Source organism: Stenella coeruleoalba, assembly GCF_951394435.1.
Source record: "Stenella coeruleoalba genome assembly, chromosome: 12".
In the NCBI taxonomy this organism is placed as follows: domain Eukaryota; kingdom Metazoa; phylum Chordata; class Mammalia; order Artiodactyla; family Delphinidae; genus Stenella; species Stenella coeruleoalba.
The window spans coordinates 37,349,684-37,372,553 of NC_137158.1; the positions used below are offsets into that span (position 1 = coordinate 37,349,684).

Sequence of the window (22,870 nt, forward strand, 5' to 3'; positions counted from 1 at the left end):
CTCTGTGTCACCGTTTGATCCATGTTGGATTCCCCTGGAAGCAGACTCTGAGACACATAGAATTGGAGTGCAGGAGGTTGATTAGGCCATGGTCTTGGGATTACCAAGATAAGAAGGGAAAAAAGCAGAAAGAGGCTGAGAGACAAGTCGGGCTGTGACAAGTGATATGCTGGAGCCAGCTTGCATGGAAATCGTCAGATGCTGTAAATCAGGGCTTTCCCTCCTCCCCCCAGAGAACCCGCTTACCAGCTCACCTCTGGTTGCAGTGCAATTGCAAAAGGCCTCGGCTGAACCCACAAAGTGTTTGAAAGCTGGGAAGGGCCTTCAGGGTTGTCCTAAACTTGAGGTGAGGGAGCTGGGCATCTATACCCCTCTGTTATCAGTCACTGGATGTGGACTTTCTCTGGAAGGAGACATGACCTTGGGCAAACTCTCCTCAGCTGAGGCAGTTCCGAAAGAGGGCTGACAGCTGAAGGCTGTCTGTAGGCACCTCCCCGGCAGCTGGGGCAGCAAGTCCTTCAAGAGAAGCTTGCCACAAGTTCCCTACGGCCTCCGTATTTGCAGCTCTCTGAGCACCACTGGCTCTGCTGGGTGGGAGGCAAGTGGCAGAGCGAGGCTCACGTTTAAGATTGGCCTTTGGCTCTTATAGCCTGGCAGCTGTAACAGGTAAAGGAGTCTTTTGACAAAGTCGATGGAGCCCCTGGTTTTCTCTCCAACCCTTGAATTAGGAATTTAAGAATTATGGGTTGTCTCCTTCCTTTATTAAGCTATCCAGCCCCCAAAGTCCTTTAGTTCATCAGCTTCTTCATGTTCTTTTACGGCAGTGGTTCTCAACTGGGGACAGGTTTGCCATCCAAAATTATACCACAGAGTTGGTCCAGTGAGGACCCTGCCACGGGCACCCTGAACATTGACCTGTACACCTTGCGTCTTGGACAGGATGCTCCATCCCTGGTGCTGAGTCGCTGCAGCCCCTTAGCACTGGGTGCTGCTGACACTGCTGCTGGTGTTCAAGAAAATCTCCTTGCTTGTCCTGCTCCTCTCTGTCCCCTGTTTCAAGGTCTGGAGCCGGTATATCGAACCCTTGAGGCCTGAGATGTTAACTGCAAACGATGCTGTGACAGTGGGTATCTGGCAGTTTCAGCTTGGATGGTGGGAGGTGGCCTTTACCTGTGGTCAAAACTCACCAGGAGGGCAATTTCCCAGACAGAGAAAGTGTGTAGATGCAGGAGAGCAAAATCCCGACTTTTAGGTGAAAAAGGTGTTAATTCCTCCTGACATTTGCATCTATTTCAGGCCATTTTATCATAAACATCTGCAACAGCAAAGCACTTGGATGTGTATAGCTCTCTGTATTTTTCCAGTGCATTACTTCAGGTTAATTTGTAGGTTTCTGACCCTGCCACAACTGCTGTTTACTTGATTACAAACACACACTCATACCTTGGTATGATAGCCTGATTATTATAATTACTTTCTCAGTATAAAAATAGGTATATGTCCTCTGAAGATCTTACCTTTGTTATTCAAATTCATTTCATCATGTGTTAGCAGTGCCAGGATAAACAATGCTGGAAACAATTTCCTAATGAAGTAAAGCTAGACAGCGTGACTTTTCATTTCTGTCTTTGATTAATTGTGTGCTCGTCTCCTCTTTTATGCAAGATAAATCCACATGTAAAGCTGTATCAAGGAAGAAAAACAAAGTCTCTTTTTCAAGAGTTCTTAGTTCTAGTGTGACTTTTTTTTTTTCTTATTGTCACTTGATGAATCTTTTCGTTCACCTTTTCTGACAACATCCAAGATGAAAAGTTCTGTGCCTCATAGATGAGCTGATGATCCCCTGACAGGGCTCTGCAAAAGTTTCTGGTTAGCCTGTCGCATAAAATACCAGTATTATCTGGAAGACTCAGAGATTGCCAGTGCAGTAGGGCAATTTTTTAAAGTAAATTTAATGAGACATTCTAAAGGAAGGATCCAGAGGCAGGTCCATTTTGACTTTCACATAAAGACTAGGGGCAGCCAATTTGCCTGTCACTGTTGGAGATGTTTAGGGATGTTGGTAAGAACTCATTTTACATGTTAGCATACCCAAACATAGGATTGCTTTTTCATTGCTGCTTAAGGTGTCTCTCCATACTGTCATCTATCATCATTCCGGGTTTATAGATGGAGAAACTGACTAGGAAAAGCAGACCACAGACTCAGAATTAAAAGTCAAATATGAAAACAAATGATCAAATAAAAACCCAAGGCTTTTCCAGTGCAGGAAGGAAGGAGGGGAATCCTTCCCAGTCAGAGGCAGGCTGTCACAATCCCCAGTTTCTTAACTCATCAGAATGGTACACTTTTTTTGCCTCTTTTTTTTTTTAAATAAACTTTTAATTTTAGAATAGTTTTAAATTTACAGAAAAATTGGAAAGACAGTACAGAGAGTTCCTATTTGCCCCACCCCTGGTTTCCCCTGTTGTTAACATCTTATATTAGTATGGTACATTTGTCACAGTTAGTGAGCCAATACTGATATATTATTATTAACTAAAGTCCATATAGTTTATTCAGATTTCCTTAGTTTTTTAAAAAATATAATTGATGTATACGATTATATTAGTTTCAGGCATACAACATAATGATTTGATATTTGATATACTGCAAAACAATCACAATAAGTTGAGTTAACATCCATCACCATACATTTTTTTCTTGTGGCGAGAACGTTTTAAGATCTACTTTTTAGCAGCTGTCAAATATACAGTACAGTATTATTCACTATAGTCACAACACTGTACACTACATCCCCATGACTTATTATTTTATAACCAGATGGTTGTGCCTTTAGACCCCCTTCACCCATTTCACCATTCCCCCCTGCTGCCCCTTGCAACCACCAATCTGTTCTCTGTATCTCTGAACTTGTTTTTTCCAGATTCCATGAGGGAGATCATTTGGTGTTTGTCTCTGTCTATTTCACTTAGCATAATGCCCTCAAGGTCCATCCATATTGTCACAAATGGTAGGATTTCCTTCTTTTTTAATGGCTGAATAATATTCCATTGCGTGTATGTATTATATTTTCTTTATCCATTCATCCATCAGTTGACACTTAGGGTGTTTCCATGTTTTGGCTATTTTAAATACTGCTGCAGTGAATATGGGGGCATGTATATCTTTTCCAGTTAGTATTTTCATTTTCTTCACATAAATATGTGAAAGTGGAATTTCTGGATCATATAGTAGTTCTGTTTTGAATTTTTAGCTTGATTTAGTCCTACTGGTTTATTTTTGCTTTTGTTATCTTTGCTTTTGGTTTCAAATCCAAAAAAAATCATTGCCAAGACTGATGTCAAGTAGCTTACTGCCTATGTTTTCTGGTTTCAGGTCTTAATTTTTGTGTACAGTGTAAGATAGTGGTCCAGTTTCATTCTTTTGTGTGTGCCTGTCCAGTTTTCCAACACCATTGTATATTCTTGGCTCCTTTGTCATAAATTAATTGACCATGTATGCATGAGTTTATTTCTGGGCTTTTTATTCTGTTCTTCTCATCTATGTGTCTGTTTTTTATGCTAATACTGTAATGTTTTGATTACTATAGCATTGTAATATAGTTTGAAATCAGGGAGTATGATGCCTCCAGCTTTGTTTTTCTTTCTCAAGATTGCTTTGACTATTCAGAGCTTTTTGTGGTTCATTACAAATTTTAGGATTGTTTATATATCTGTGAAAAATGCCATTGGAATTTTGACAGGAATTGCATTGAATCTGTAGATTGCTTTGGGTAGTATGGACATTTTAACAACTTAATTCTTCCAATTATGCTTTTTGTATTATGTATGAAACAAATCATCACACTCTAATTCATGTACATTGTCTCCCATGAAGAAATGTAAAGCAGGGTCAGAGGATAGAGTGACAGGGGCCGTTCTAGGTAGGGTGATCAGGAAAGGGCTCTCTGAGGAAGTGAGGTGAGACCTCTATGAAGATCTGGGAGAGAAAATACCAAGCAGAGGGAAGAGAGGGCAGAGGCAGTTTATTTCTGAATGCAGCATATGTGATTCTTAGCAACTATGGTCCAGTCAGGTTTGGATTATGGATTCTCCAAATAATTGAACATAACATATAATCAGACTATAGCTGCATGTGCCCACACGCACGCGCACGCACACACACGTGCATGCAGGCACACTCTTCTGTCAAGATGCCATCAAGTAACATGAATTAGCTAAGTGGTTCTCAAACTCTAATATAAGTGAGAATCACCTGGGAATCCAGGTGAAAATGAAAAGTGAACACTGCAGGACGGCTGGCAGGCTGCCAGGCATTCCGTTAGCTCTCACTTTTCCTTGTAGTCATCAGGCTTCAACTTTCTCTGAGCTTAGTTTTAACTTTTTCAGTAAAGGATAGTTTGCTGCTGTGGATCCAGGAAGCAGAGGATTATCACGAAAAGAGCAAAGGGTCACTTCCAGCTGGAAAGAGCAGATGAAGTCATTGGAACGATTTTTCCACTGAAGAAAACTATAAAATCTGGATGAAACTTTTTAAAAATGTTAAAGCATCATAGAGATAAATGATTGTAAGGATTTACTAGGCCAGATTTTTGGAGAGGAAAGTGGAGCCTCTTCAACTCTCAGTCTTCTGTCCTCAGTCTAGAAGAAACCACTAAAAATGATCTTATGACAGCAGCGAGATGGTGGGAAGGAGTATCAAAAATTTGAGTCTAGTACCTACCAGCATTAGAAGCTGCTGACCCCCTCCCCCAGGCCCCGGGTTGGGACTGCAAAGGGCTACACCATGGAAGTGCAGCTATACATGGCAGTCCACAGACTACTAGCAGCCTCGGGGGCTGGCAGAAGTGCTTTCTGGAGGAACAAAACATCACTATAGGTCCAAAGTAGTTCTGTAACTATTTTTTTTAACACAATGCCCTGCAAGACACAAAACAAACCAAAATCATGGTCAATCCAACCACCTGGACATTTTTATACTGATGATACTTGGGTGCATCTAATCAGAATTCAGCAGCTGACTGTTAATAGAGTAGGAACTACTAAGATTACTACATTGTATTACAAGTCAAAACAGGAACTGGTCAAACAAATAAATTTTGTCCAATGGATGGTAACTTGACAATGAAAAAGAACTACTTTTTCATGCAAAAACATGGATGACTCTCAGAAAGATTAAGCTGAGCAAGAGAAGGCAGTCAGGTACTGTACCTACGTATGGTGCCACTTATATGACATTCTAGATAATGCAAAAATAACCTATAGTGGCAGAAATCAGATTACTGGTCACCTGGCGCCAGGGGGAAGGGGGGACTAAATGCAAAAATAACCTATAGTGGCAGAAATCAGATTACTGGTCACCTGGCGCCAGGGGGAAGGGGGGACTAAATGCAAAAATAACCTATAGTGGCAGAAATCAGATTACTGGTCACCTGGCGCCAGGGGGAAGGGGGGACTAAATGCAAAAATAACCTATAGTGGCAGAAATCAGATTACTGGTCACCTGGCGCCAGGGGGAAGGGGGGACTAAATGCAAAAATAATCTATAGTGGCAGAAAGCAGATTACTGGTCACCTGGCGCCAGGGGGAAGGGGGGACTAAATGCAAAAATAATCTATAGTGGCAGAAAGCAGATTACTGGTCACCTGGTGCCAGGGGGAAGGGGGGACTAAATGCAAAAGGGCATGAGGAATATTTTGGGGTGATGGAAATGTTTTATATCTTGATTGTGGTGGTTGTCACATGAGTGTATGTGCTTGTCAAACTCATCAGATTTTACACTTAAAATGGATGCATTTTATTTTATGTAAATTATACCTTAGCAAAGTTGATTTGGAAAAGATATTAAGTCCATCTCCCCTAAAACTTTTATTCTGTGTACTTTTCTCATCTAAACAATTCCAAGACTCATTTAATATAACGATGATTATTGCAATATTTGTTAAAAATGTGCTCTTATTTACTATGTGTGGTAGTACGCCCAATAATGATAATAATATTATTAGCCTTACTTTATTAAACTGTTCCTCACGTTATTTAGTAAATGTCTTCTTTAGGATCTGCCTGATATGAGCATCCACACCTAAACATATGCCCCTGAAAGCCTTCCAACAAAACTTTCTCATTGGTTTACTCTTCTTGCTAAGAAACAATAGAGAGATGTGATAAGTTTCATAATTTTAATACACTATGAAATATACAAATGTATATTTAAATGTGCGTTAAAGGAGTCGGGCAGATTGGTGAATGCTGATTTCCATTCAGCATTGGTTGGTTATTATTACAAATGGTAACTTATTGAATGTAAGTTCTTTTTCTTATTACAGCTAGGATTAGAATTACATTAACAAAATAGGACTAATAAGGGAAAAAAATGGATAGAAAAAGCCCAAATTAAAGTATTTCTATTATGAATCTCATAGTAAGAAATAAAGTATGAAACAAACTTGGCATTTCTGAGACGTCTTGGGAATCACAGTCCATGCTCGCTGATTCTCTCGCTCCTGTTAACAAGCCAGTCACCTTCTGCACTCAGACTGAGAAAGTCATTATTTTTCTTTGTGGGCTGTAATTCTGCTAACGCTGGTGCTCTTGTTATAGCAGTCCTGTAACTCAGCTGGCTAGGATGGATTTGTAGACTCTGGGTCTTTACTGATAACCTTTACTGACCTTGTAAGATTCACAGATCCTTATTATGGCAGAAGTCCAAAGTGCTTCATGAATCAAAATGTTTTGGCACAAACATGTGATTCTGAGTACACTAGACTGAAAAGAGCTTGCTATGCAATGAGAGACCACGCTACTTAAACCAACAATTTTCCTTGAAAAGCACAGTGTTAAATACGGGCATGAATGTTTGTTCTCCAGCAGGGCACATCTAGCTCCCTACTCGTCATCCTTTGTACTCCAAGGAAATTAAGGCATGTCTTGAATTGTGATGATGCCTGAGTCAACACAAAAAACACTAAATTTTATACATATCTGTGTTGACATAAATTGAGATCCTTTCCAGCTCTCATAGCAAAATTGAATCCCTGCATAAGAGAATTGTATGCAATAAGATGTAATCTCTTAAGTATTTTACCGAGGGTTTCTTAGCATTCATTCAGGAGAATTATGTTTGGGGAATGTGAATATGTCAGTGAAGAAAATAATGTTATAAAACCCAGAGAAGCAGCTTTTTATTGGCATTCATAAAACCAAATCCTTATTTCTTGGAAGACCAAAGCTAATGATGACATTCCCTATAGTAACTTCATCAGTCAGTTCATAAATTTCCTTGAGTGTCCACCCATGGTATTGCAAAGCCTGTTTTATATACTCTGGAGCACTAGGAGAGGAAACACTGGAGGAGGTGTTTTGCCCTCAAGTTATGTAAATTTTAATTAGTATTAAATGAGAAACATAAAAGAACACAATGTGTGTGTATACACACATATCTACATTATCTATCTATCTTCATCATCATCTATCTTATGCAGCTAAATACAGAGATTAACTAGGGGTGGTGGTTGTGTTTGGGACAACGGGGAAGTAAGTGCAATTAACACAATTAAAAAAAAAAATCTCAGGCTTCCCTGGTGGTGCAGTGGTTAAGAATCCGCCTGCTAGTGCAGGGGACACGGCTTCGATCCCTGGTCCGGGAAGATCCCACATGCCGCGGAGCAACTAAGCCTGTGCGCCACAACTGCTGAGCCTGCGCTCTAGAGACTGCGAGCCACAACTACTGAGCCCGCACGCTCTAGGGCCTCCGTGCTGCAGCTACTGAGCCTGCGTGCCTAGAGCCGGTGCTCGGCAACAAGAGAAGCCACCACAATGAGAAGCCCACACACCACAACAAAGAGTAGCCCCCGCTCGTCGCAACTAGAGAAAACCTGTGCGCAGCAACGAAAACCCAACACAGCCAAAAAACAAAAATAAACAAAACAACAAAAAAAATCTCTGCTAGTACTGCCATAGTCGTCTACTTCTTCCTTTTTAAATAAGGGGCTTAATTTGATCATGTGGTAGACATTGAATAGGCACAGGTAACTCCTCCTGCAACAAGAATATAGAAAGAACTTGTTATATGTGAGTCCCAAAGGGCTCACTTGGATCTTCAATATTCCCCACCAAACTTTTAATTTTAGAAGAACCATAGTCTGAAGTTGACATAAGCAAAAGAATTCAGGATATCTTTTAGTGTACTTGTTTGTTTTTGCCAAGACCTGTTACCAGTCGGGGTCTGAGGACCAAGCTGATATCCCAAGGAGGGCCCTCTGGCACTTGGTACTCGCCATCTGTCTTCATAGGGCCATCTTACAGGAGACTTGTAACCCTTCTCTGCCTCCTAGTCCTCATCAGGAATATCCCAGGCCATCTGTACACGTTTCCAGAATCTTGAACCTTGAAAAAATAGGACTGAGGTCTCAATCTTTTCCCTCTAGAAGACTTCTTATCTCCTATGAAAATAACTACCTCTTTTAAAAAAACTTCAGGCCCATGGAAAAGAATATAATAAAGAATGTATATATGTGATAACTTGAGTATATGTGTGTATAACTTTGCTGTACGGCAGAAATTAACACAACATTGTAAATCAACTACACTTCAATGAAAAAAAAACAAAAAACGTCAAGCCCCATGTAATAATAGCAGTGGAGAGGTCTATTACATGAAGATACCTGCATACTCACCAGACCCTTACCAAACCAGAGACATGTTAAATCTGCTCATCTAGATCCCCTCCACCTCGCTCAAACAGGGAGTATAACTCAGGGAAGTAGAGGATCAAAATTTAAAGCTGCCTGCTACATATTTTACCTGAAAAAGAAATTAAGTAAGCTATGCATTCGAGCACATATATATTCTCATTTACCATTAAAATACTCTTTAAAAATGTGTTTACTCTCTCAAATATGTAAGTAAAATTGACAGCTTAGGAAAGGCCCTATGTTTACTCTGTGGTTTTGCCTAAATCCTCATCCATTGTCAATGTGAGTATAAATACTTAAGTTTGAAGAACATGGAAGTGATCATTGACTTGCAAAAAGTACAAAGCAAGTGCTTTAGAAACTCATGGGAGGAAAAAATAATTTCTGTTTGGAGAATATTCAAGGCAAACTTGATGGAAAAGTTTTCTTTTTTTTTTGGCTGCGTTGGGTCTTTGATGTTGCGTGCAGGCTTTCTCTAGTTGCAATGAGCGGGAGCTACTCTTCATTGCAGTGCGCGGTCTTCTCATTGTGGTGGCTTCTCTTGTTGCAGGGCACCGGCTCTAGGCGCGCGGGCTTCAGTAGTTGCAGCACACAGACGCGGTAGCTATGGCACTCAGGCCCTAGAGCGTGCGGGCTCAGTAGTTGTGGCTCACGGGCTTAGTTGCTCCGCGGCATGTGGGATCTTCCTGGACCAGGGATTGAACCTGTCCCCTACATTGGCAGACAGATTCTCAACCATTACGCCACCAGGGAAGTCCGATGGAGGAGTTATTTTCCATCGTGGCATCAATGGCATAGACTTGAGCCAGCCACGCACACATATGTTTGATCTGTGTAATGCTTCTCCCTTCCCAATCCTTCTGCATACATTTCAAGATGGCAGTTTGAGTTTTCAAAGAAGGTCAAGGGATGGATATGAAGAAGGGTGAGTTGTTGAAAAAGAGCAAGTTGTATTTGTAGAATCGGGGACTGTTTGGGCCGAATTATGTCAGGTTTATGATGTCAGGTTAAAGGAGGGGTGACTCTCAGATGTCAAGGGCACAGATGATAGAAACTCTCCTATCACACGAGTCTTTGTGAGAAGAAAGACCCTTTCTCCCACCACAGAAATCAGAGTGCAGACCTTCTTTCCGCTTGCTTTCATAACGAGAATACAATATCTACTTATCTCTCTTGTGATATTGTCAGCAATTGATAGGTATAAACTAATGGGTCCATTATTTTATAAGAGATTGTGAAATGGTGATATTCTAGTTCTATAATTTCTTCATCATGTTTTAATTTACATAATGCCATTTTTTTTGCTTCTTCATCCATTTGGTTACCCTGTGAATTAACTTTGCTCCCTGGAAGCCAAAGCTTGAGGCAAAGTTTGCATGCTGGAGTTTTATTGGGAGATGCAATTCCAGGACAGCACAATTGAAGGAGAAAGGGAAGTGAGGCAGGAAAAACAACTGCAAAGTGGCATGTTCTAGAGCTGGCATAGCCTCACAAAAATACACGACTGGTTGTTTGATCACATAGGACGTCTGCCAGAGAGCAGTGTGAAGCACTACATCTTGGAACAGTCCATAAGGGAGAAAGGGAGGCAAACCTATCTGCTGATGGTTTCCCAAATCCTGTCTCTCGCTGGTCAGAGTTCAAAGTTCACTTCAAGGGGCGGTAACTCCTCTAACCTTCCAGGTTGACCTATCAGACTGCCCCAGGCAGTGTTTGGGGAAGCCAGTTGCCATACACTAATGTTTAACACAGTATCTGGGTCCAGAAGCAGTGGGAGGAGCCAGCCTCTTTATGCCCATCCCCTCAAGTTGGACCTGGGCATCAGAGCTGCTGCTGCCTCCACAGCAGCAGGCATGACAGCTGCCATGCTCAGAGCCCAGCTCTTATCTCAGAGGAGGCTGAGACAGTTAGCGGTGTTAGGAGAGCATGCAACAGTGGTAGTAGTGGGGACGTCCACCGAAGAAGTGGCCAAATCTCAGGGGCAGGTGGGCTGTGCAAATACGGGAGGTGCATGAACTCAGTTGTGTATGCTCTGAGGCCTACTTCATACAAACAAGGCAGGATAAATGCTTGAAGTTTTCCTTTTTCAAATCCTTTTTCAGAGTAGTGACTTGGTTCCATAGATCCTCCAAGGGTGATCAGTGAGGATTGTACATTTTGTTTTGTTTTTTAGGAGAGTGGGCATATTATTACAAATCCACGGATTTTTAAAAAACTGAGTTGACTTACTTCAATCCACTGAAATTTGTATTTCACATAAATGCATATCTTATAAACGTCCAAACTGTCCCTTCTTTGGCCAGTGGAAGCCCTTTCAGGTTGCTTCCTGACTTCTACTGACATATTTCTGGAAGTCTTTGAGAGTTCCTTTGCTTTCCAGTGTGACCAGGTATCTTGTACATTTCCTGCCTCAGACCTGGAATCAGCCATGTCTGCAAGGAGCCCTGGTTCATATTTGTGGGAATAATATTCAGAGCCACACTCTGGACACTAAGGATAAAGTAGCAGAATATGGAAAGTAAATATAAGTGTTAGGAAAATTTTATTAAATAAAAAGCGTCAAAAAATAGAAAAATTAGATTCTCAACAGGAAAACTAAATTTTTGACAAATGCAAGTAATGGAAATGTATATATATTTCAAATCTAGAGGAAAATTCAAAATTTTACTTCAGTGACTTGGCAGACTCCTATTTAAAGACTCGTTAAGGAAAACCTTTCATTCAGTTAATCAAACAAACATTATTTGGGTACTTTCTGTTGCAAATTTTTGAATGCAATGCTCATAGGTTTTTAAAAAGTGCACCTTGTCCTGAGAATGGAAGCTTGAAACTAGCCAGGGACCTGTGTATGTACATTTTACAAAGGAAGCTCTCTTAAATATAATGGTTAAGTATTAATGGGACCAGGGAGAATGGGGTGGGGGGAGCAGAGAGAATTAATTTATTTAGCAAACATCCATTTACCTTCTATGTGCTAAGCTCTGCCATTGAGAATTCAAAGGTGAATTTAAATATAAGATTTAACCCTTTAGGTATTTCCAGATAATTTGAAACTACAAGAAGAAAATAACTAATTAAAATACCATGTTTTAACTAGTAACTGAGCTGCTAACTTCCATAGACTGAGAGGGAGAGACCTACAGCCAAGACAGAGTTGGGGGAAGGCTTCTAGGAGCAAGAAGCATTAAACTTGAGCTTGAAGAATGACTTCGCCAGATAGAGAAAGGTTGTGGAAAAAAGAACATTCAGGCTATAGAAAAAAGCATGTGCAAAGCCAAAGAGATGGGTAAGGGAATGGTCCCAATGGAATGGCAAGATGTTCTGTGTGTCAAAAACAGAAGAGAATGTGGAGTAAGCCTGCAATGAAGAGAGCAGAGGGAGTTGAGTCTGGAGTTGAATACAAATAGTCACATTGAGAATGGGGTTATACATCACGCTAAGCATTTGAACTGTTCAGTTAATTAAACAAGATTGAGTTTGTGTGAGATGTATCATTTCAGAATACAGTTTTGTCATTTCCTTCATAGATAAGATGTTGACCTTAAAACAAGTTTCAAGCTTAGCTGGAGGGAGCAAAGACCACAGTGTTCTGAGCAGGCCAGTGGGCATTGGGAGGACAGGGGCTCAGGTTGAGGGTATGGGGAATGTAGGTGGGAGGCGGCTGCTCGGACAGCCAGGAGGGTCCCAGAGCGCCTTACTGCAGCTCTAATTTCATGACTGCAATTCGTCTCGACTTCCAGTCTTGACCCTGTAGTGACTTTTCATTAGGAACTCTTTCTGTCTTAGTTCCTGACTTTGCTGATGATTTTCGAGTGGCTGAATCCTCTAAGGACAGGGATCTCTAGTTAGTAGTGGGAACTATCTTTGGGTCCTGCAGTCTCACCTGGTAGATCTCTAAGTTAATAAGAGCGCAGGGTCCTGACAGGGTTTATACATTGATGTATTTGGGGATAGGAACTTCCACAGGAGTTTGAAATAGGGTCTGACAAATGAGACCCTGTGGATAGTGTCACACTACTTGTATTAGGATAAATCTAAACTTCTGTAATAAAGACACTCGACAATACCATGACTTTAATAGCGATAGTAATGATAATAATAACAATAATAAAATTTCTTTCTCTCTCTCACTAGTAGTTTCAAAGTGAGTGTCGTAGGTCAGTGGGATCACTCTGCTCAAGTGAGGACCCAGGTTCCTTCCAAGTCATGGCTCTGCCATCTCTTGGCCAGTGTGCCTCAAACTTTAATGTGCATGTGAATTCCCTGGGGATCTTCTTAAAATGAAGATTCCATTTCAGTAGGTCTGGGGTGGGACCTGAGATTCTGCATTTCTAACAATTCCTAGATGATGCAATGCTGCTGTTCCCTGACCATACTGGAGTAGCCAGACCCTAGGGCGTTATCATTGTCTGCATGGTCCACGCTGAGTCACTGCCACAGTCAGGGTCTAACCTACCCTGAAAAGGAGATGCGGGGGGACGGTGGAGGCTCCCTTGATGACCTGGAGGTGGCACACAGCACTTCTGCTCATGTTTCCTGGATAAAATCTTAGTCACATGGCCACACCTAATGGCAAGGATGTCTTGGAAACGTAACCTTGCTGGGCAGCCATGTACCCAGCCACAGTTCTTACTTTTGGAGAGCGGGAAGCAGATGTTGGCAGACAACTCCCAGTCCCTCCACATTCCTCTATCTAAAGTCCCCTCGTGCACCTCTCAGAGGCTTCTGGTGGTCGCCCGGTAACGTGAGGTGTACTCAGGGAAGCGTCCGTGACGCTTTCCAGACAGCACTTCACAGCATTCTTTCCTCCGGCACATTCTTGAGATATCCTGCTCTCGGAATTTCCTGGGTACAGAGGTTCTCTTTCTACCTTCATGACTTTGGAAGTGAACAAGATGACCAAATTATGCCTCTTCAAGATCTACTTGTTTAAGGCTTCCTGTTTTTGTGAGGATACATTGATGCTTCAAACCCAGTATCACACATTATACCAGCAAAGACAATCTTGGCTGGGCTGGATCAACTGCGCTGCAGGCTTTCCCATCTGATAGTGAGATACGATAATAAGTGAGTGGAGGCCACTGGCAAGATGCATAGGCAGCCTCAGAGTGAATCATCACCACAGTACATTTATAATAAAGCCCCCGTTCATATGCAGGCAGACATTAGACGGTCAAATAGCTCAAGGATACTGAATGAAAAACTTACTGTTCATGAGTGATAATATTTGCCCTTCTATTTTTAGTTACCTGATTGAAAAGTATCTGGCTTATTCACTGAAAGAAATTTTTGCTTCCTGATACTCATCTCAATATTCAAGCAAGTGAAATAGAATTAACTGTTTTAGCCGAAAGGCTAGAAGGGCAAAGAATGATTGAGCAAGCTCTCCATGGCTGCTTTAATGTGTCCTTAATAAACGGCCTTAATAAATGTATAGGAAGAGATACTAAGCTGCTCTCTGAAAAAAAAACAAAATTAAATGTGTATATTCTCCCCTCAAAATACAGGCCTAGAGAACAATGAGCCCTTAGTTGAATTTTCTCCTCAGCGTGACATTTCTCTGTTACCGTTCATTGAAATGAAAAATTCCAAAGTGAGAAAAAAAAACCCGAAATATTATTCTCGAAATCAAATAAGGCTACCATGTCCTTCCATTAGCCCCAACAGTTGCTTCCAATTATTGTAAGCAGATTTTCTCATTTGTGCTTTTTAGAGAAACAATATTTGAATTTCAGGAGGAGAGCTGAGCATTGAATCATGTTATATACGTGCTCAAGACTGTAGCAGCAGTCCAGAAGAGAAGGAAGAATTCTCCCTGGATTCTGAGTCAAAATATATTTAAACCCTAGCCATCTAGTTTTCAAATAATCGTGATAAGGATGAAAATAGTGACGACGAAGATGATGATGATGATAGCCAGCATCTGTGGAGTGCTGACTGCAAACATGGCACCGTTCTAACGCTTTCCATGTATTAACTCACTTAATCCTCATAAAAACTCTTTGAAGCAGGTCGTATTATCATCCCCACTTTATAGTTGAGAAAAATGAGGCACAGAGATGCTAAATAATTTCCCGCGGTCACACAGCTACTGTAGCAGACACCGTTCACCCAAGATCTGTTTCTTCTTTCTGGGCACATAGCCAGCTGACATTTCCCAGCCTCTTTGCAGGAAGATTGGCCACTGGACTAAGTACTGGCTGATGGAGTATGAGTGGTGTGTGCCATTTCTAGACTAAAGCTTTTTAGAAGCAGGAGTGCCCCCTCCGTGCTCTTTTACCATTTGCCTGCTGGATGACAACTGTGCTGAGGCACTGGGGGTTGGCAGAGCCACAAGTAGAAGGGGACCGAATCACTCCCACCCATCGGGAACACCCTCTTTGGAGTATCGCAGAGACGAAAAACAAGCTTTTACTCTGTCTGAATCATTACACCTTTGAGCGTCTACTTGTTACTACAATATAGCCAGCCCCAGTTAACACCCCAAAAAGTGGTGGAATCTGGATTTGAATCCAGGCAGGCTGGCTGCATCATCGCCCTCGGTTAAATCACTTAACTTCTTAATTTGAGAAATGGGAATGCTTGTTGCCACCTGTCTCTCTTAGCTTCTGAGCTAGTGTCCTGCAGTCTCCAGTAGAAGACTGAGTTCTGTGTAGCTCCTGAGGAAATCTGGGACAGAGTCAGCAGTACCCTAGGCAAGGTGTTCAGCTTGGTTTTGGTTAATAGTCTACCCAGGATTAAGCCTTGTCATAGCTAGGGCCAGGATACTCTTTCTGGGGACCTTAGTCATCAGCTGGGCTTCTATAGGTTCCACGAGGCTCTTTCTGTTGTGCACCATCTCCAGATGAGATGTCTTCTGGTCCAGAGCAGACCCAGTTCATCTCTTCTCTGCAATGTGCGCTGTGGCTCTCCCTCTAGGGGGTTTGCCTTTTAACAATGCCAGTTCTCCGAATTCCAGTCCCTCTTACTGTAGCCTGTTTCTGTTTCCCACCTGTCTGCCACTGAGATCCCAGTGTGACATAAACCAACTTGCCTAACTTTTCACCCTGATAGTATATGCCCTGCCTTACCTGACAGAGTTATTGTAAGGATGAATTTAAGTGTATAAAATTGCGTTTGAAATGTGTGGTATAAAATTAGGTATTATTATTAACATGTTTAAATCTTTAATTATCAAGTGAAAGAAGCAATTTTATTTTGTTCAACTAGATATTAGTTGAAGAAATGGCCTAAATATTTTTTAAACAATAGTTAAAAATGTTTTTATTGAAGTAGCGTTGATTTACAATATTACATTAGTTTCAGGTATATAGCATAGTGATTCAGTATATTTACAGATTATACTCCATTAAAAGTTATTACAGGGCTTCCCTGGTGGCGCGGTGGTTGAGGGTCCGCCTGCCGATGCAGGGGACACGGGTTCGTGCCCTGGTCCGGGAATATCCCACATGCCGCGGAGCGGCTGGGCCCGTGAGCCATGGCCGCTGAGCCTGTGCGTCCGGAGCCTGTGCTCCGCAATGGGAGAGGCCACAACAGTGAGAGGCCCGCGTACCGCAAAAAACAAAAACAAAAACAAAACAAAAAAAACAAAACAAAAAAACAACCAAACAAAAAAAGTTATTACAAGACAATAGCTATAATTCCCTGTGCTATACAATATACCCTTGTTATTTATCTATTTTATACATAGTAGTTTGTATCTCTTAATCTCATGCCCCTAATTTGCCCCCCACCCCTTCCCTCTCCCCTTCAGTAACCACTAGTTTGTTTTCTATATCTGTAAGTCTCTTTCTGTTTTGCATATACATTCATTTGTATTATTTTTTAGATTCCACATATAAGTAATATCATACAGTATTTGTCTTTCTCTGACTTACTTCACTAAGCATAATATTCTCTAGGTCCATCCATGTTGCCGCAAATGGCAGGATTTCATTCTTTTCATGACTAGTATTCCATTGTATATGCAGACCACGTCTTCTTTATCCATTCATCTGTTTTTGGTTTTTGTTTCTGTTGGCCATGCTGCACGGCTTGTGGAATCTTAGTTCCCTGACTAGGGATTGAACCCCACGCCCTCAGCAGTGAGAGTGCAGAGTCTGAATCACTGGACCGCCAGGGGATTCCCTATCCATTCATCTGTTGATAGGCATTTGAGTTGCTTCCATGTCTTGGCTATTGAAACTAGTCCTGCTATGAACACTGGGGTGCATGTATCTTTTTGAATTCATGGGTTTTTTTTTTTCCCAAATATATACCCAAGGAGTGGGATTGCTGGATCATAGTTCTATTTTTAGTTTTTTTAAGGAACCTCCATACTGTTTTCCATAGTGGTTGCACCAATTTACATTCCCACCAACAGTGTACAAGGGTTCTCTTTTCTCCATATCCTCTTCAACATTTGTTATTTGTACACTGTTGGGGGTTTTTTTTTTGGTTTTTGGGGTTTTTTTTTTGCGATACGCGGGCCTCTCACTGTTGTGGCCTCTCCCGTTGCGGAGCACAGGCTCCGGATGTGCAGGCTCAGCGGCCATGGCTCACGGGCCCAGCCGCTCCGTGGCATGTGGGATCCTCCTGGACCGGGGCACGATCCCGCATCCCCTGCATCGGCAGGTGGACTCCCAACCACTGCGCCACCAGGGAAGCCCTGTAGACTGTTTGATGGTAGCCATTCTAGCCAGTGTGAGGCGATACCTCATTGTGGTTTTGATTTGCATTTCTCTAATAACTGGCCATGTTGAGCATATTTTCATATGCCTGTTAGCCATCTGTATGTCTTCTTTGGAAGAATATCTATTCAGGTCTTCTGTCTTTTTTTTAAATAAATTTATTTATTCATTTATTTTTGGCTGCGTTGGGTCTTCGTTGCTGCACACAGGCTTTCTCTAGTTGTAGTGAGCGGGGGCTACTCTTTCTTGTGGTGCAAGGGCTTCTCATTGTGGTGGCTTCTCTTGTTGTAGAGCACAGGCTCTAGACACATGGGCTTCAGTAGTTGTGGTGCTAGGGCTTAGTTGCTCTGCAGCATGTGGGATCTTCCCGGACCAGGGCTCAAACCCGTGTCCCCTACATTGGCAGGCGGATTCTTTACCACTGCGCCACCAGGGAAGCCCTTCTGCCTTTTTTTGATTAGGTTGTTTGGGTTTTTTTGATATTGAGTAGTATGAACTGTTTGTATATTTTGGATATTAACCCCTTGTTGGTCATGTCATTTGCAAATATTTTCTCCCATTCAGTAGGTTGTCTTCTCATTGTGTCAATGGTTTCCTTTGCTGTGCAAAAGCTTTTAAGTTTAATTAGGTCCCATTTGTTTATTTTTCCTTTTATTTCTTTTGCCTTAGGAGACAGATCCAAAAAAATACTGCTATGATTTATATCAAAGAGTGTTCTTCCTGTGTTTTCTTCTAGGAGTTTTATGGTTTTGGGTCTACATTTAGATCTTTAAACCATTTTGATTTGTTTTTTATATGATGTGAGAAAATGTTCTAATCTCATTATTTTATGTATAGCTGTCCAGTTTTCCTAGCACCACTTCTTGAAGAGACTGTCTTTTCTCCATTGTATATTCTTGCCTTCTTTGTCATAGATTAATTAACCATAAGTGCATGGGTTTATTTCTGGGCTCTCTATTCTGTTCCATTGATGTATGTGTCTATTTTTGTGCCAGTACCATGCTGTTTTATTTACTGTAGCTTTGTAGTATAGTGTGAAGTCTAGGAGAGTTATACCTTCAGCTTCTGCATCCCAAGGTCAAGTCTTTTCCTTGGTCCTTGCAGCCCCAGATCCAGTGCCATGCAGTGGTGTAGAATGAGCTGGGCTTGAGTGTTTGCTCAGCTTGGGCTAGGGTGCACATTGAGGTGGTTGCAGAAAACCTGGCAGCTGCTGGGGTGGACCTCTCTCCATCCTGCACTGGGGGCAAGTCACAGGAGTCCAGGCTTCTCCAACCTTTCTATCTGTCACAGTGGTCCTCTTAGCAGCCAAGGGGGTTTGTCTCCTCTGCATAGGACTCTAGGACTGGTATGCCCAGTCTGTGGCTTGAGCTGCTCACACCTGAGGATGGGTGTCCACCAGTGCAATCTCCCTTTTCCTCTGAGTCCCCTCCCAGGGGCACAGGTCCCAACCTCATCATTTTTCTTCCCTTCCTACCTGATAATGTGTATATCTTTTTTACAGCCTTGGTTGTACAGGAGTCCTTCTGCTAGTTTCCAGTTAGTATTCAGTGAGAATTGTTCCACATGTAGATGTGTTTTTGATATGTTTGTGGGGGAAGTAGAGCTCCGTGTCCTCTTACTCCACCATCTTGATCTCCACCTCTAGTTTTTAGAATTTGATTTTGCAGGTAAAATTATTCACAATATGCTATGTATTGTAAGAGAGTTTTAGAAAAAATTAGAGTGAAAAATGAAGGTGGTGTTGGAGAATGGAAGTAATTACCAAAGATCACAATTGAGAAGTGTTAATAGGTGCAAATAATACATTCATTAGCAATTCTTAATGGCAAAGACTGCTGGTTCCTTTGTGGTTTCTTTTATGCTGAATTACGGCACTGAAGCAAACTGTTGATTTCAAAAGGCTGAGATATAGCCTTCTCAGCGCTGACCTGTAACTTTTATTTGCTCACCTTTGGCAGATGCTGTCCCAGGGCATCACAAGCTCTGCCCACGGAGATGAAGTATTTCTATAATATTTATTTTAGTTGTTGAGGAGAAGGCTCTCTTCCAGATCCAGTCACCCTGGTCGATTTCAAGGAATCAGGTTTCAGCTTCCAGGCAAAGCAAATTCTGAATAAATGAAATAAAAACAGCAGGATGTAGAAGACATTTTTATTTGCTTGAGTCAGTACCCAATACATTATATATACTATATGTATGTGTGTGTGTATATATGTATAAAACAATTTTAGATTTATGGAAAATTGCAAATGTAGAACAGAGAGTTCCTATACTCTTCAGCAGCTTCTCCTAATATTAACGTCTTATGTAGCCACAATATATTTGTCAAACTAAGAAAGTAACACTGGAATACTATTAACTAAAGGCTTTATTCAGATTTCATTAGCTTTCCCACTATTATCCTTTTTCTGGTCCAGGGTCCCATCCAAGATATCACACTGCCTGTAGTTGTAATGTCTCCTTAAGTGGTTGTAATGTTTCCTTAATCTCCTCTGGCATGTGACAGTTTCTTAGTCATTCTTTGCGTTTCATGACCTTGATAATTTTAAAGAGTACTGGTCAGGTATTATTTGTAGATCGTCCCTTGAGTTTTTGTTTGTCTGATACTTTTTCATCACTAGACTGGGGTTAGGGGTTTGGGGGACAAATACTACAGAAGCAAAGTGCCATTCTCATCACATCACATCAAGGAGTGTGTATGATGAACTTGACTTATATCTGGTGATGTTAACCTTGATCATCTTGAGGTGGGAGATAGATGGGCTCCAGGCTAGACATTTACAACTGGCCTCCTGTTCACACCTCCTGGGGTGAGAAGAAGATGGACTCCAGGCTGGACAGTCATTACCAGCCCCCTGTTTACATTTCCTGAGGCAAGAGACAAACAGGCTCTGGACTACGTATTTATGACTGGACTCCTGTCTATATTTTGAGATCTGTCCTTCGATATAAGAAACAACAACAGGAATAGGGTAGATAACCAGACACTGGGCACATTTATGGCAGGGACAGAGAGGGGCTAAACCCTGTTAAAAGGTCAAGAGGTCATACATTTCCCATCCTTGGGGCAAGGGAAACACTGCACATGTGCAGAAAGGTTCCTTGGGGGTCAAAAAGGAGGGGGGCACCCCCCCATAATATGTGATGCTAAGGCCATACCACAGGCCTCTGGGCTGTAATCCATCTTGGAAAAAAGTTGTGCCCGTATGCTGGGGAGGGCCCTAGGGCAGGTCAGGTGTGGAAAAGGAAACCAGATAATAGGCCAAAGGTAAACAAAGACCCGGAAGAACTGCCCTATATAAAGGACTTCACTGCTTCTTTACTGCACTCCTCCTCATTAGGGGGGATGCCCACACCCTTTCTCTCCGTGTGCATCTCTGCCTTGCTTCTGTCGTAACTAAACTAAACAAACTGTTTCTCTGTGTGCTCTCCCACTTGTTGTTGTGCTATGTCTCTAATAATAAACTTTGTACCTCTTTTTACAGTTCTTGCCTCCCTGAGAAATGCATTTTTCATTGGGGGCCAGAGCCAGTGGGTGTGGTGGTTAGGATTCCTGGTTTTCATCCAGGCTACCCAGGTTCAATGCCTGGGCAGAGAATTAAGATCTTGCTTCACGCCACCACTCACTGCTGCCTCTCCGAGATCAATCTGGCCAAAGTAGTGTTTGCTCCACTGTAAAGTAACTCTCCCCACCTTGCCCTAGTCTATCCTTTGGAAGCAGGCTGCTAAATCAGGGAGGAAAGAACACCTGCTTGAGGATGAAATATCTACATAAATTATTTGTAATTATTTGTAAGGGGGATTTGTCTCTTCTCCCACATTTATTTCTTCAATCATTTATTTATACCAGTAGGGACTTGTGGATTATAATCCACATTATTATAATCCAATGCTGTATTGTTTCTTTCATTGCTCAAATTGTTCCAGCTTTGTCCATTGGGAGCTGTCAGGTTTACTCTTGAATCCCTTTGACATTCCCTGTCTTTTTTACTTTTATTTATTTATTTTTTTTGAGCAACTCCATCTTTTCTGGCACTAAAAGAATCATCCCAGCTTATCTTATATTTTCACATGCCCTACAACCAGCCATTTATTCAAGAAGCTCTGCTGTCTTTTACTGGAGGATCGTATCTTGCATTTAATACTAGTCTGGAAGTTTTAGCAGTGTTCTCTGTGCAGAAAACTTTGGCACAAAGTGGACCGACCTTGGGCCCAGACTGAAAATTAAAGTACAGTACTATCGGGACTTCCCTGGTGCTCCAGTGGTTAAGAATCCACCTTCCAATGCAGGGGACGCACGTTCGATCCCTGGTCGGGGAACTAAGATCCCACGTGCTGTGGTGCAACTAAGCCCACGTGCTCCAACTACTGAGCTCGCATGCCTTAACGAGAGAGAGAAAACCCTCAAGCCACAACTAGAGAGAAGCCTGCGCGCAGCAAAGAAAGATCCTGCATGCCTCAACGAAGATCCCGTGTGCCGCAACTAAGGCCCGATGCAGCCAAAAAATAAACAAAATAACTAAATAATAAATAAATCTTTAAAATAAAGAAAAAATAAAGTACGGTACTATCAAGTGGCCCTACAAGGGACTTCTGAACATGGATCCAGAAGATTGGATATCATGGGTGAGGTGACAGGGATACCTGTTCTTGGCATTTCAGATTTAATGCAGAGAGAATTGAATCCTTTTGCCCAGTCTCTCAACAGGCATATATATCTATATGCCTTTGTCGTTGTGATCTATGATTGTTAGTCTTCCAGAATTCATCTTAATGCCTCTATTGCCAACAGTTGTTTCACTTAGAAATCTCTTTGCTCAGTCGTAAATAGTTGTTGGAAGTTGTTGTCTATGGATGTTATAAACAAAAAATAGACTGGAGATGTCCTTTGCAGATTGTGTATTAGAGAAAAGTTGAGTACTAGTGAATTGTCTTTTAGTAGCAGAGAGATGATACTGAAGAAAAATTGCTGACTGGTATTAATAAGTAAAAGACTTTGGTCAGAATATTCCTTAAAAAAAGCCAAACTTACCACATTTGTAGCAGGATAACCTCTGATATACTATTTTTATGCTTTATTCATACTGTTGTAGAAGATTCAAAGAATAAAAGACTAATTCCCACTCACCGTCCCCTGATATTGTGATATGATAAGAAATATACATTAGGTCTTTGTGCTCAGTCCCAGGCACAGAGCTCCTAAAACCCTTGGAATTTCCTGAGTGATACGGTGAGAAGAGTGGCTTTTGTTATTTATAATAAGCCCCTTTCAACCACACCAGGGTTTATGCTAATGAGGTGACTCCTGGAGGGTGACAGCTGGTCGTCAGAGATGCCAAGCAGGCTGTTAGAGAGATAGAACTTTCAGTCCCATCCCCCGACCTCTCAGGAGGGGAGAGGAGCCAGAGACTGACTGAATCACCAATGGCCAAGGATTTAATCAATCATGCCTATGTGATGAGACTCCCACTGAAAACCTAAAGGATGGGGTTTGGAGAGCGTGCGG

The 22,870-nt window shown here is 41.8% G+C and overlaps 1 long non-coding RNA gene across 1 annotated transcript in view; it reads left to right on the plus strand.

Moving 5' to 3' along the window:
* LOC307195610 overlaps positions 1-19,354 on the plus strand; it is a 102,103-nt gene extending 82,749 nt beyond the window's left edge. Inside the window, exon 5 of the long non-coding RNA XR_013830893.1 lies at positions 19,323-19,354. This is a non-coding gene — a long non-coding RNA (uncharacterized lncRNA). The remainder of the gene's footprint in view (positions 1-19,322) is intronic.
* The last annotated feature ends 3,516 nt before the right edge of the window (positions 19,355-22,870 follow it).